Genomic DNA, 12,456 nt, shown 5'->3' on the forward strand with positions numbered 1-12,456 from the left:
GGTTAATATGAACACAACTCCGTGCCTGTATCACTGGTGTGTGATCAGTAAAGGGAACTTTGTTACACACGATGTAGGTGATCACTAAAACCAGCTGTTGTTAACACTATAGAACATATCCACTAGAAGGTTGAGCTGACCGACACCATCACTTCCTGTATAGACCGAAAATATCTCAGCAGAGCTCCAATCAATAAAGCAAATCTTCTGGTCAGTGTTTGTGTTTTGGACTGTTCATTTCTATTTTTCTTTACATTCTTTGCTATAGAACTTTATATATATATATATATATATATATATATAGATAGATAGATAGATAGATAGATATGATATATATATATAGATAGATGGATAGATAGATGGATAGATTTTATATGTATCTTTTTAGTCTTTTCACATCACCTGGAAAGATTATGTTGCACTAACCTAGTTTTTAATACAGCTGTTGATTGCCAGTTTCTTCCATCATATTTGCTAAAGCAAGGTTGTGTATATTGCATTGTGCTGTCAGCAGTACACAACAGAATTCGTTCACGAGTGCTTTTGCACATTTTTATTTATAATATAGGCTCAAATTCACAAGTGTTTGGACAGTGGCACAGTTTAGGAAACCTTGCGTCTGCATACCAGCGCAATGAAGCAATCAACACTGTTTAGTTCAGATTTGCAGCTTTATTTTACTGGGTTTAAAAATACTGCAAGATTTCTATAAATAGAGAAACAGTGGAGTGACGGCATCCTTCACAGAGAATGGGGTTGTCCCATAAATTTGCCCTCCCGTTGAATCTGTCGGCTTTCTCTTTGTTCATAATGAGACTCGAGTATGGCCTCCTGAACTGCATTGTTAAAGCAAGATGGCAGAGTGCTGTCCAGGGCTTTCAGATTTTCATGTTTTGGTTATAAAGGTCTCAGACAAAGAGGAATGACAAGAACAAAGTCGATATTGCTCTGCCTTTTCTTGCATGGAGAGCTCTCGGAGCTACTGAGGGTCTCTCAAGTTTGTCGTGGTTTCTGTTGGTTTTTTATTTTTGTTTTTTTGTCTTTTTTCTTTTCTATCTTTTTATTCTTGATAACAACACAGGATAGCAATTAAATGAGACATATCCATGACAAGGACATGGAGGACTTGCAAGAACAACAGAAACTAGAAAACAATCATTTTAATACAAGGGACGGTGTAATGCACAAATAACTGCCGTGCAAGTAAGTTTAACTATATTCCCATCACTGATCAAATAAAAGATAGGATTAAATAAATGTTAATATTAAAATTAATAACATTAATAATTATCATCTTTATCCCCTATTTGCTCTGATGAATCTGTAATGTTACAGATTTGCCTTAAAGCGTTACTTTTTGATAAAGCATATAGTCAGGGCTGGATCATGTGACCCGGAATCCTCCTTTAGTTATGCTGCAATAGGCCTAGGCTACTGGGAGCCTTCCCATGATGCATTAAATGTTCCTCCTTCTATCACCTTTTTTTACTCACGTGTTTATACACCACTCTGCATTTATCATTAGTTATTTATCATATTCCAGAGCATGTCTTTTGTCCTGTCTTCCTCCCTTTACCTCCAACCAGTTGTGACAGATGGCTGTCCCTCCCTGAGCTTGGTTCTGCCAGAGGTTTCTTTGTGTTAAAAGGGAGTTTTTCCTTCCCTCTGTCGCCAAAGTGCTTGTTCATAGGGGGTCATCTGATTGCTGGGTTTTCTCTGTATCATTGTACAGTCTTTACCTTACAATAATAAGTGCATTGAGGCAATATATAGATAACATTGAACTGATTTGAAATGAGAAACATTTGGAGTGACCACTCAACAATTTGGTCTATTTTCTAAATAAATAAATAAATAAGTAATGCACTGGGCCAGCTCAGCAACACAAAAACGCCTTTAAGACTATGAAAGTAAACTAAAGCAGACAATGGTGAAACTCTTTCCTTGGCCTCCCTAGGCCAAAGCGAGAACACTTGAGCAGACAGGGTTATCATGGTCAGCATCTCCAAACAAGAGACACTTCCATGGATGTAAATACAAAGGAATAAAAAAAAAAACAGGCTGCAAGGTTAGTGTCACACTGGTGGCCCTCAGAAAAAGAAGTGTCAAGTTAGATTAGGGTATGTAAAAAAGCCTGTTCAAATCTGGACTCTCAGGACAGATTAACCAGAATGGGGAAAATAGAGAAGTATGGAAAGTGAAAGGAACAGCTTTCTTACAAACATCTGTCAAACATGGTGGAGGCAATGTTATGGTATGGGCAGCTGCCAGTCACTAGAGTTTATCGATGATGTGACTGTTAATAGAAGCAGCAGGATGGTCAGTGTGCAGGGTTGTACTCCTTGCTCAGATTCATCCTGTTGCTAAAACTGATCAGATGGCCCTTTGTAGTGCAGTTGGATAACGACCCAAATCATATCATGATGAGTTTATTAAAGTAAAGGATCAGAAATGAATGAGTCAGTCAAGACTGTAGACAAAACTGAAGGCGGCAGAGGATGCCTGGCAACAAGGATTTTCTTTGAAAAATGATATAATACATTTTTGCTGGGACTCTAAATTTCTTTGAGATAGATAGATAGATAGATAGATAGATAGATAGATAGATAGATAGATAGATAGATAGATAGATAGATAGATAGATAGATAGATAGATAGATAGATAGATAGATAGATAGATAGATAGATAGATAGATAGATAGATAGATAGATAGATAGATAGATAGATAGATAGATAGATAGATAGATACGATGGAGGGTTCTAACCCCTTGGAATGAATTATGGATTTGACGGGGAGCCTCAGTGGATGGATCAGCAGTGCGGATACCTGAGAGCTCCTTGAAAGGCTTGTCAGTAAATGATTCAGAGATTATTTGCAAAGACAGAGGGAGTAGTGAATTACAAAGGTTGTCAGCACTCGTCTCCATCTCAGCCCCTGAGACACAAATGGGTCTCCTCGCAGCTGTGTTCCTCAGCTGAAAAGAAGCAGGAGTAAACCAAACACTTTAGATGCCTGGTTAAATGTCTTGCAAAATAGATAATTAAATAAATGAATGAATAAATAAATAAATAAGTAAAATTGCATTGCTTTGCTTATGCTAATCTTGATTGTTAAACCAGATGTCAAAGTGAATATTATGCAGAAGATAAACTGAGAGTAGATGAAAATATCTGCCTGGTCACAAGTGCCAGCTGCTGGCAGAACATAACTAAGAAGGTAACTTCAGGTAAACTAAGAATGGAAAAACACACTCACACAAAAACGCAATGTTTCTTCTTCTTCAAGACAGCTTTCTAACAGCAGAGTTTGTGCGTGTCCCATTAAAACTGATGCACTTGAGCTAAATCCACGATAAAGGCTACTGAATTGAAAACTTGTTTTTGCTTGACGTCAGTCTTTCAGGTTGGATCTAACATGGACTTAAAATGTAAGTCAACAGCACTAATTCATTTAAAGGCCAGGCGTGGTGTGGCCACAGTGTTGAGTGGGAGGGTTCTTGGCATCTGAATGACTGTTGGCCGCTTGGGGACTTCCCCTCCTGGGCCCAGGCCAAAAGAAATTGTGTAGCAAACATGTCCAGTGACCTCCCCCTTTTTCTAATTCTGTAAATCTAAAGTTTTGAAAAAAGGAATTTTAACTTCTCAGTTTAAAATTTCACTTTTACGGAGAGCAATTCATCTTAAGGGTCACCGAAGCTTCGTTGAACTTGCATATCCTCCAAAACAACCCGAGCATGTTGGGATGACTCTCGTGGAAGCCAACCACTGTGATGACACAGATAGGGAGACCATGGCAATCTGCTGCAGTGTAAACAAAGCACCAGAAAAGCACTGGAATGTCTCTGCAGTGGGAGCTGGAGTAGGAGGTCAGCCAGAGGCCAAGGCAGGTGGTATATATCAGAATCGAGGCTGACATCTCAGCATTAAGTTATCCAAACAAGAGGCAGGCGGTATGTTATCCTGCTAGCGCTGGAGGAGGAGCGGCAGGAGCAGGAGGAGGAGATGATAGAGAAGGAAGGAAGAGTCAAAGAGGGGGGGGAGGGGGGGTGAAGGAGAATGAGAACAAGGGGGAGTGACCCTATAATCGTCTTCTCATCTCTCCCCCAGTCCCAGAGGAGAGGCCACACCAGTTAGCATAAAAGGCTAAACATAACATGAAACTTGCTGCCTTTTTGAAGCCTTTGATCCCATCGCTGATCCTGAGAGTCTAAGCCACCTATCACTGGCATAAAGTCCAAGATGGTTTACAGCACAGGAGACCCCCAGCCATCCAGACTTTGGACTTGCACTGGTGCAGGGCTGGGACCACGTGTTTGACGACTGACGAAATCAGTTCAGTGCTTCTTCTAGGCCCCCCTGGATCTGGCTTAGAACGGGGTAGGCATGGTTTGCAGTCATGCCATGCAGCTCATCTCTGAACCTGAGCCATGCAAAGATCAGCTCTTCTTAGATGGCTAGATTCAAAACAAATAAGGACACATTTATGTTATTATTGCCTTAATTGAGTCAAAGCGGTTTGTGCTTTTATTTTTAGTGTAAGCTTTTTGTTCTTTTTCTTCCTTTTTTTTTTTAGATAGGAGGAAATAACAAGATGACGGGAAATGAGGAGCACACAACAAAGGTCAGAGGCCAAAGACAAACAGAGGAAGGCACCAGCATCTTAACCCCTAAACCACCAGGATGTTCCAGGTCTGACTTTTACCTAAGAAGGATCAAGACTTTTAGCACAAGTACATAAGCACAGTGTGAACCCAAGGATCATTTATTCTGTAGTGTTGGGTTAAATCTCTAACAGCCATTTTTATTACAGCCCTAAGTCTTAATCTAGAAACTGAAGGAGGTTGGCTTCAGGTGCATGAAGTAAAGCTCAAAGTTCAGCATTTCACAGCAAATTAAACTCATTCAGCTACTGAACTGGATCTGCTGCTTCTTTCTGGATAAGATGAAACATGTGGCTATAAAAGACTCACTGGCTGCGTCATATAGCTTTGTCATCTTTAAGTTAATAACTTCAGCACAGCATCCAATTTGAGGTATTGTAGGTAACTCCTGTAATCGCAAACCTGCGCTTACACCAGGTAGTCGTCATCTTTAAACTATGAAACTATGTCTTTAATCAACATTACCTCTTTTACTGACATTTACCAGCAGGCTCCAATTTAAAGCCAAGGCCACTCAGCGATGTGTGAAATTCTGACCTTACTGGGATTCAGGAATTAAATAATCTTCTCATCCGTGACAGTAATTTTGCGAGCAGCCCGCAAATCCAGGAGATTACAGGCTCGCCGCTCACCACCAGATCAAGACAGTTCACCATAAATGGAGTTGAGGAGCAGTAAACAATAATTACAAGCCGAGCTCCTGATATGACCTATTATGGAGAGGCAAATGAAGCTATGTTGCTGCTGGCACATAATAGCAGGCTTTGTGGGGCATTATACTATATTGGCATAGGCAGATATTTTGGGGAAAACATTTACATGGCCTTGAAATAATAATACATGGTTAATGTAAAAAAAAAAAGAAAGAAAAAAAAAGGTTAAAAAACCAAAACTTTAGTCATTTTTCTATTTTAATTTCAGTGACTAGACTCAGGACTCCTCAGTGAGGCTTTCAAGTCAATTGTCAAGTCTGTAAAATATGTGCCGATTCTAATCAAGCTTATATAAATTTGTGATCTTTGAAAAAAATATCAATGTCACACAGTTTACACTCAGACAAACACCACAGTAGTTTATTTATTTTAAAGCGTTTAGGTGGTCTCTTGTTTTCATTTTCACTTGTTTTTCACCACAGTTAGATATTATTCACATGTGCCCCTCTGTTTCTGCTTCCAACACCAGCCACTTTTCTCTGTTTGCCTAATAAGGTCCTGAGAATGAGCTCCTATTGTTCAGCGAGGTGATCCAGTTACAAAGGTAGGCTCCTGAGACGTCTGTTTTTATTACTGCAAAAAACAATTTCTGCTTTTGTCAAACGTGTCACGTGCTTATTTCAACACAGAAGAAAACTTTACACCTTATTCACACCTGGAGAAAACAATCCTTAGATATTCAGTCTGTAGTCAAGGTTGTAAGTTTTAGCAAGAATAAGCACGAATGTAGTTTTCATTATTTGCCCTCTATTTCTGTGCCACAGCCTTCATTAAAAATACAACAAATGTAAACTTTAAAGTTTATAGTAAATATAGAGAAAATCTAAAGCAAATGAAATCTTATATAACCAGGTCAGTCCCACCAAGATCTCTTTTAGCAGGGAGACCACGCCAAGAGGGCAGCAACATAGATACACAGAACACACATCAAATGAATTTAACAACTAGAACACTTGCACACAGACAAGGTTAACTTTAATGATCCCACCAGAACTTTGTTCATCAGAACAACGTCTTAAAATTAAGTTCAGATTGTAATTTACTCCCAGCACTTGGTGCCAAAACTCAAAATGCTTTCTCCCCCAGTTCAGTTTTTATTCTGTGGATTATAAAATGCAGAACATCCGTAGATCTGATATCATGACTTCCATGTTTCCTTGTTAACAAGAATGAGAAATAAGACGGAACAATAACCAAAATAGTTTTAGAAATAACCTCATACCAGTGACTGAGGCTTCTAATGCATGAAGATGTCCAATTGACTTTAGAATAAAGTACACATTGGTGAGTAAGGGGACTGCAGTTGGTGATGAATCGCAGGCCTTGTGATACACTCAGTCCAGCATGTGAAGACAATGAACAGAAGCATTCAGAAACAACACATCTCCATAATCAACGACGGGCAAAAAAACGTTGTCTCCACCGATAAAATCTTAATTAAAGTTTCTTTTTTTGTTTTGTTTTACAGCATCTTGAATATTCTCCTTTAAAGACAAAAGATCATCCTTTTTAAATCCAAGATAATTGCAAACAGACACAAGCTCAATTTTGTTGAACTCAGGCAATACCGATTTGAAGCTGTAAACAAATTACATTTTGCTTTGTCTACATTTAAGACAACTTGTAGATGACAAAGTTATACTTGTATTCTATCAAATGAAAGTTGTAAATACTCAAAGGCCTCAGCAGGAATGGGCGCTGCACAATATATGACAATATCATCTGCGTAAACGTGACATTAAAATTGACTGGAAGCAACAACAATGATCAGCAAACCATGAAAAAAGCAAAAAGGAAACTCCACTAAACAGTACATTTTAGTTGCCATTTTCTTCCACAACACTGTTCAAAAACCCAGACACCAATCTGGGTTCATTATTAACCGCAGAAGTAACTCATTCAGTGGGGAAATGTCAAACGCAGGCTGAATATGGAGTTAAAGCAGACACACCTGCACTCAGATGATCTGAAACCTGCTTTCTCATGTAAAGAGTATATCCTGAGTATGATCAAGACCAGGATACACTTTCACCGGATTTTATGTAAACTCTACTTGATGCATTGCCTGGCTGCTTTTCAGCTTTTAGAAACTGACAGACCCAAACTAAGCTAAACCTCAAAAGAATGTGAGTAGCTCCGAGCGCTGGGCAGCGGAGGGGTCTTCCATTGTGTTTCTTCTTGGTTAGATTCTGATTAACCACTAAAACAATATAGCTTACATGCTACACTTGCGTGCAAATCTACAGCAATGCATGTGTGCTGAGAGAGAATAAAAGCACCATGATCACTCCTGGTTCACTTCATATCACAAGCCCAACATGATGTATAACTCATCCTGCTTTCTGTCCTCTTCTCCCTATAGAAAGTAGACCCAGGTACATGAGAAAATGTGTATTTACTTCCATCTGCCTGATTGTTCACATTGCCCATTAAAGCTATTTCCCCCCTCACATCAGACCTTTAAAATTTGTGCATTAAATGCTTCAAGTTTGTTCTTTGTAACAATGTCAAGCTTGTGATTCGCAGTTGTTCCGATCATGGATCAGACCAACTCTGCTATCCTCAATCTGTTTATGAAAGCTGCTACAGCCACCAGCTAGTTACTGAGGTCGTTACTGAGGGTCCTTGGATTTAAAATCATTTGTAAATGAAGGGCACTCGTATATTAGTGGCATTAACACTGTTTCTGATTTAATAGATAAATAAAAAGATTTTTATGGAATAAAATGGCTTTTTGTATTTTAACCTTTATTAGAATTCCACAGTGACGATGAAGTGAAACCAAAGAAAACTTCCATCTACACATCCCACACAAGCATATCTTTTCTTTAACAGAATGAAGACAGATAAATTCAGCAGGTGTTCTCCTCCTGTCTTAAATATTCCTCTGTCTTTCTCTCCTTGTGGCCTCACTCACCTTGACCTTCCCTGGCTGCAGATGGCCACACCGGCTGTGTGAGTTTCCTCAATGGGCCCTTTTGTTTCTCTTTATCAAATACATTGAAACAATACTCTCATTTATTTAATGTGGTATACTTTGATTCCCCCGTTCATGATGAGACAGTGTTTCATGCTTAGTCATTTAAAAATATGTCATGTGTACAATATTACTCTACATAGGTCCACAATTTATTGGACAAAGATGATTTTTTTTGTAGTTTTGCTTCATCCACTGTCCCCCACCATAGTGACTATTAATATAAAATGGCATGGACATCACCACATCCTGCATTGCCTGCCTTGAGATGCTCTGCTTGGTGTTGCTGCCACCTTCAGTTGTTGCTTGTTTGTGGGTCTCTCTGCTTCCAGTTTTGTCCTCAGTGCCTGAAAAGCAAGCTCTGTTGTGATGAGATCAGGTCCCTGACTTGGCCATTGAAAAATGTCCTAATTTTTGGCTTTGTGAAACTCTTGGTTTGCTTTTGCAGTTTGCTTTGGGTCACTATCCGTTTGCTCTGTGAAGCTCTGTTAGATCAGTTTTGAAGGATCTGGCTGAATCTGAGCAGAGAGTGTAACCCTTTACACTTCACAATTCATCCTGGTGCTTGTATCAGAGGTCACATCATCAATAAACACTAGTGACTCGGCTCCACTGGCAATTCTGTCATCATACACTTCAGTTGTCTTCTGTGGTCTTTGTAGCCTTTTAGTTTTGCTGCACTGGCTGGTGCATTTATGCTTTATATGAATGAACCAGATTGTGGATTTGGACACCAGTAAAGTTCTTGCCATGGCTTTTATATTGATTGTTTGTTTAAAAATCAACTGAGGTATTGTATTTTCCAACAATTTATGGCACTCACTATGTCAAGTAATGATTTCAGATTGTACAGAAAACCACAAATGCAGCAAAAAACCTTCGCTTTTTAATAAAGTACAACAGATAAGTCTGTGCAAGCTTAGTCTTAAATATAATTCTGTTGTTGGTCATTCAAATTAATCTACACTGCTTTTGTTTTCAAGGTGCAGCGTATGTCTCTGTTCCTCGTCCTTCAGGCTTTATGAGCTGCACACATGTAGGCAGCAAAACATGACATCATCACAGTTCGGAAAAGTTGCACAAAAAAAGTTTGGGAAGTTTTAGCTGATGTCTCAGGCCATTGTCTCAACTAGAGCATCTTCCATTGCCCCCTTTAGATAAAAGTCCCCCAGAAACTCTGTGTGTTACATTTTTGATAAGAGATGAGCCCTGAAAACAGCGGGTAGCATCTAAATTATGCAACTGTTTGCATCCTCTTAGGGGCAAAAGTAGAGCTGGGCTGAGTTGTCGAAGGGAACGAGCCATGACAGGCCGGGTTGTGGGGAGGAGGGTGAGTATGCATTATGAATGGTGCTAAGTATGCCTCAGCTGGCGGAGCTGAGTGGGGGTGATGGAAAGCGATGGGATAGTGCCAACCTATTGGTTGCCCGTGGGTAATGCACTTTATCTTACCTCCAAAAACATTTTCTCTGATTCTGTTCAGCCATTAAAGCCCCCCACCCACCCACCCGCCCACTTTTCTACACATCACCTGCTCTGAGCCTAAAATGTTCACCGGAAGAACAGAATCGCCACTTTCTCCAAATAAAATTCATGCAGTTGCTTAGTGCAAGAACAGCCAGAAAGATGACTAATAGCTTGTAACAAACGGCACTTTCTAGGATTGAGTTGGATGTTCAGACAGCTGTTTTTTAGATAACTTTAACAACTTTGCATCAACGAAGCCAAACTACCTTAGTGCTTAAAAGTTCATCATATATCCATATATGTTTTAGGTGTTCTTGGAACTGATCCAGAATGTTGACCAAAAATGAATAAAGTAAGACATAAAATATTTCTATCAATCAATCAAAGCCAAAAAATGAAATAATGTCCACGATATGATGTTTTTACTCAAATGTTTTTAGCTGGATTTGATTCAAGAATTTTCAGCATTTTTCTTGTTATTTTTTATTGCCTCGTCACTAAATATTGCCAATAAATATACCAAACAGAATTTATATATATATATATGTATGTTTTGTATTAATTACTTCTCAAAATGGCAACCCTCAGTCCTTCCTGTATGAAATGTCCCATGATCCTTCAGCTTTCCTCATGCAGTCAGCCTTGGGGGAGAACTCTCTCTGGAATTCTGCAATGCTCAGCCGAGTCGCTAAACCAAGTTTAATATTTGATGAAATTAGTTCTGCTCACTGATTCTGCACTCTTACTTCTGCTGAGTGACTCCAGCCCCAAACTGCAACCTGATTTTTCCTTTTTGGTTTTGATTGTTTGTGACGTTTCACACCTAATGTGAGACAATTTAAAGCTATTTGAAAAGAAAAAGCTCCATTTAGAAGAAACCAACTAAGCAAGAACTTAACCTTTATGTGTGACAACCAGTCTCTAGACTGTAAACATATACTGCATGTGACAAATTATGTTTTAGAGCATAGTAGATGTCTATGTTTACATCATCTCTAACACGGAAGAGATGGAAAATTCTGAAAAAGGGACTGTCATATGTTAAAAGCATAGTTCTTACAGTAACCGTCTTCAACAAAACTCAAACTCTGTCTGATGAAATTTGGGGACGTTTCCTCCTCTGAAAGGTCTCTGTGTGATTACACTTGTCATAAATCTGTGTACACATGTGCCTCACCGTTACTGCCTATAAAAAACCTTTTTCATTTTATAGATACTATGAATGGAAATTTTAACAAAATTATTAACATAGATTTTTCTTGTCAAATTTTCCAAAAGGAAATATAAAAAAGTCAAGAAGTGCTTGCCACGTCTGTCCCATTAAACCTAGAAACCAAAGTATTTGTGCACGGCCACATATCCCCGTGCTTGCCGGAACACATTTGTGCACATAAAGCAGATGTTTCCTCACAAGGATTTTTTGACTGGCGCGTGCCTTTTTTGTGCATAAGACTAATTAAATGCCATTAAAAAGTAATTTCCTTGTTTTCTTGTCCAGAGTGAACACGTTTAGTTCACTGCTAGTACTGAACCACAGTGAAATGATTTTTTTTAATACCACATCTTTATAATTCATAACATAGGCTCGATTGCCCTGCTACTCAGTCTCCCCAAACTGTCAGCTCTCACTCTCTTTGCACTAAACCTATATCAGCTAAACTGTAATTAATTAAGCTTAATATAATAAATGAGCTAGCACATTTAAAAGAAAAGGGGTTCATTTTATCCTGTAATGTGTCTGAACCTTGGAAGACGTTTGAACTTAATCAGAAAATTACAAAATTAGTCGGTTTTTAAGAAGTGCAAAAATTTGTGCAAAAAACGATTTTTTTAAAAGTCTGAATTTAAACATTTCCCTTTTTGTCTGAAATATGCTGAATCCCTAAAAATAGCTTCTCCTAATTCCAGGAAGGCATGTTTAGATTTCACGGAAAAGAAAAATGATAACCAGGAGAAATGTGGGGAAGAGCAAAGATATTTCAACTCACGAGTGCACTGACAGCACAGTCTTACTTCTAGGTAACATAAAGTCTTCATCCGTTTGTAGCTGGATTGTAATAAATTAGAGATGTTACTTTCCAAGCTCAGGCTTCAGGATGAGCAAATGGCGTAAAAGCCTGGTGTTTATTTGGGACAGATTGATTTAGTGTCTCTGAGTGGGACTGAACTCGGTCCTGCTGCTCTTAACTGCCTTGTTATTGTCCATTAGATGAGAGCCATGCCTGAGATCTGTGGCACGGAGAAGGAACAGGAGAATGTGCGTTGAACATGTGTTTGGACTGGAGTCCAGTGATTGATGCTCTTTGAGATTTACCCACCATCGCTACCAAAGGACTTGCACCGTACTCAAGCCTGGGCTGAGGACACAGTAAATGTGGCAACAAAGAAGAAGTAAGAAGTATGTGCAAACATGGTTAAAGAACATATGATGTTGGGGTTTTTTGAGATACTTCCTTTTTAACTTTCTAACTGCTGAGCGTCTGATTCTGAAAACCTCTGAAATACAACTCTCAGGCATATCTATGCTTGGCCCCACTTATCTCAAAATGCATTGAGGAGTAGATCTGACTGAACAGCTAAGACACTGTGAGATCATCTTGGCAGCAGCATCTTGCTAGCATGTTAACAGTGACGAGT

The sequence above is a fragment of the Astatotilapia calliptera genome, chromosome 1, assembly GCF_964374335.1.
Source record: "Astatotilapia calliptera chromosome 1, fAstCal68.1, whole genome shotgun sequence".
In the NCBI taxonomy this organism is placed as follows: Eukaryota; Metazoa; Chordata; class Actinopteri; order Cichliformes; family Cichlidae; genus Astatotilapia; species Astatotilapia calliptera.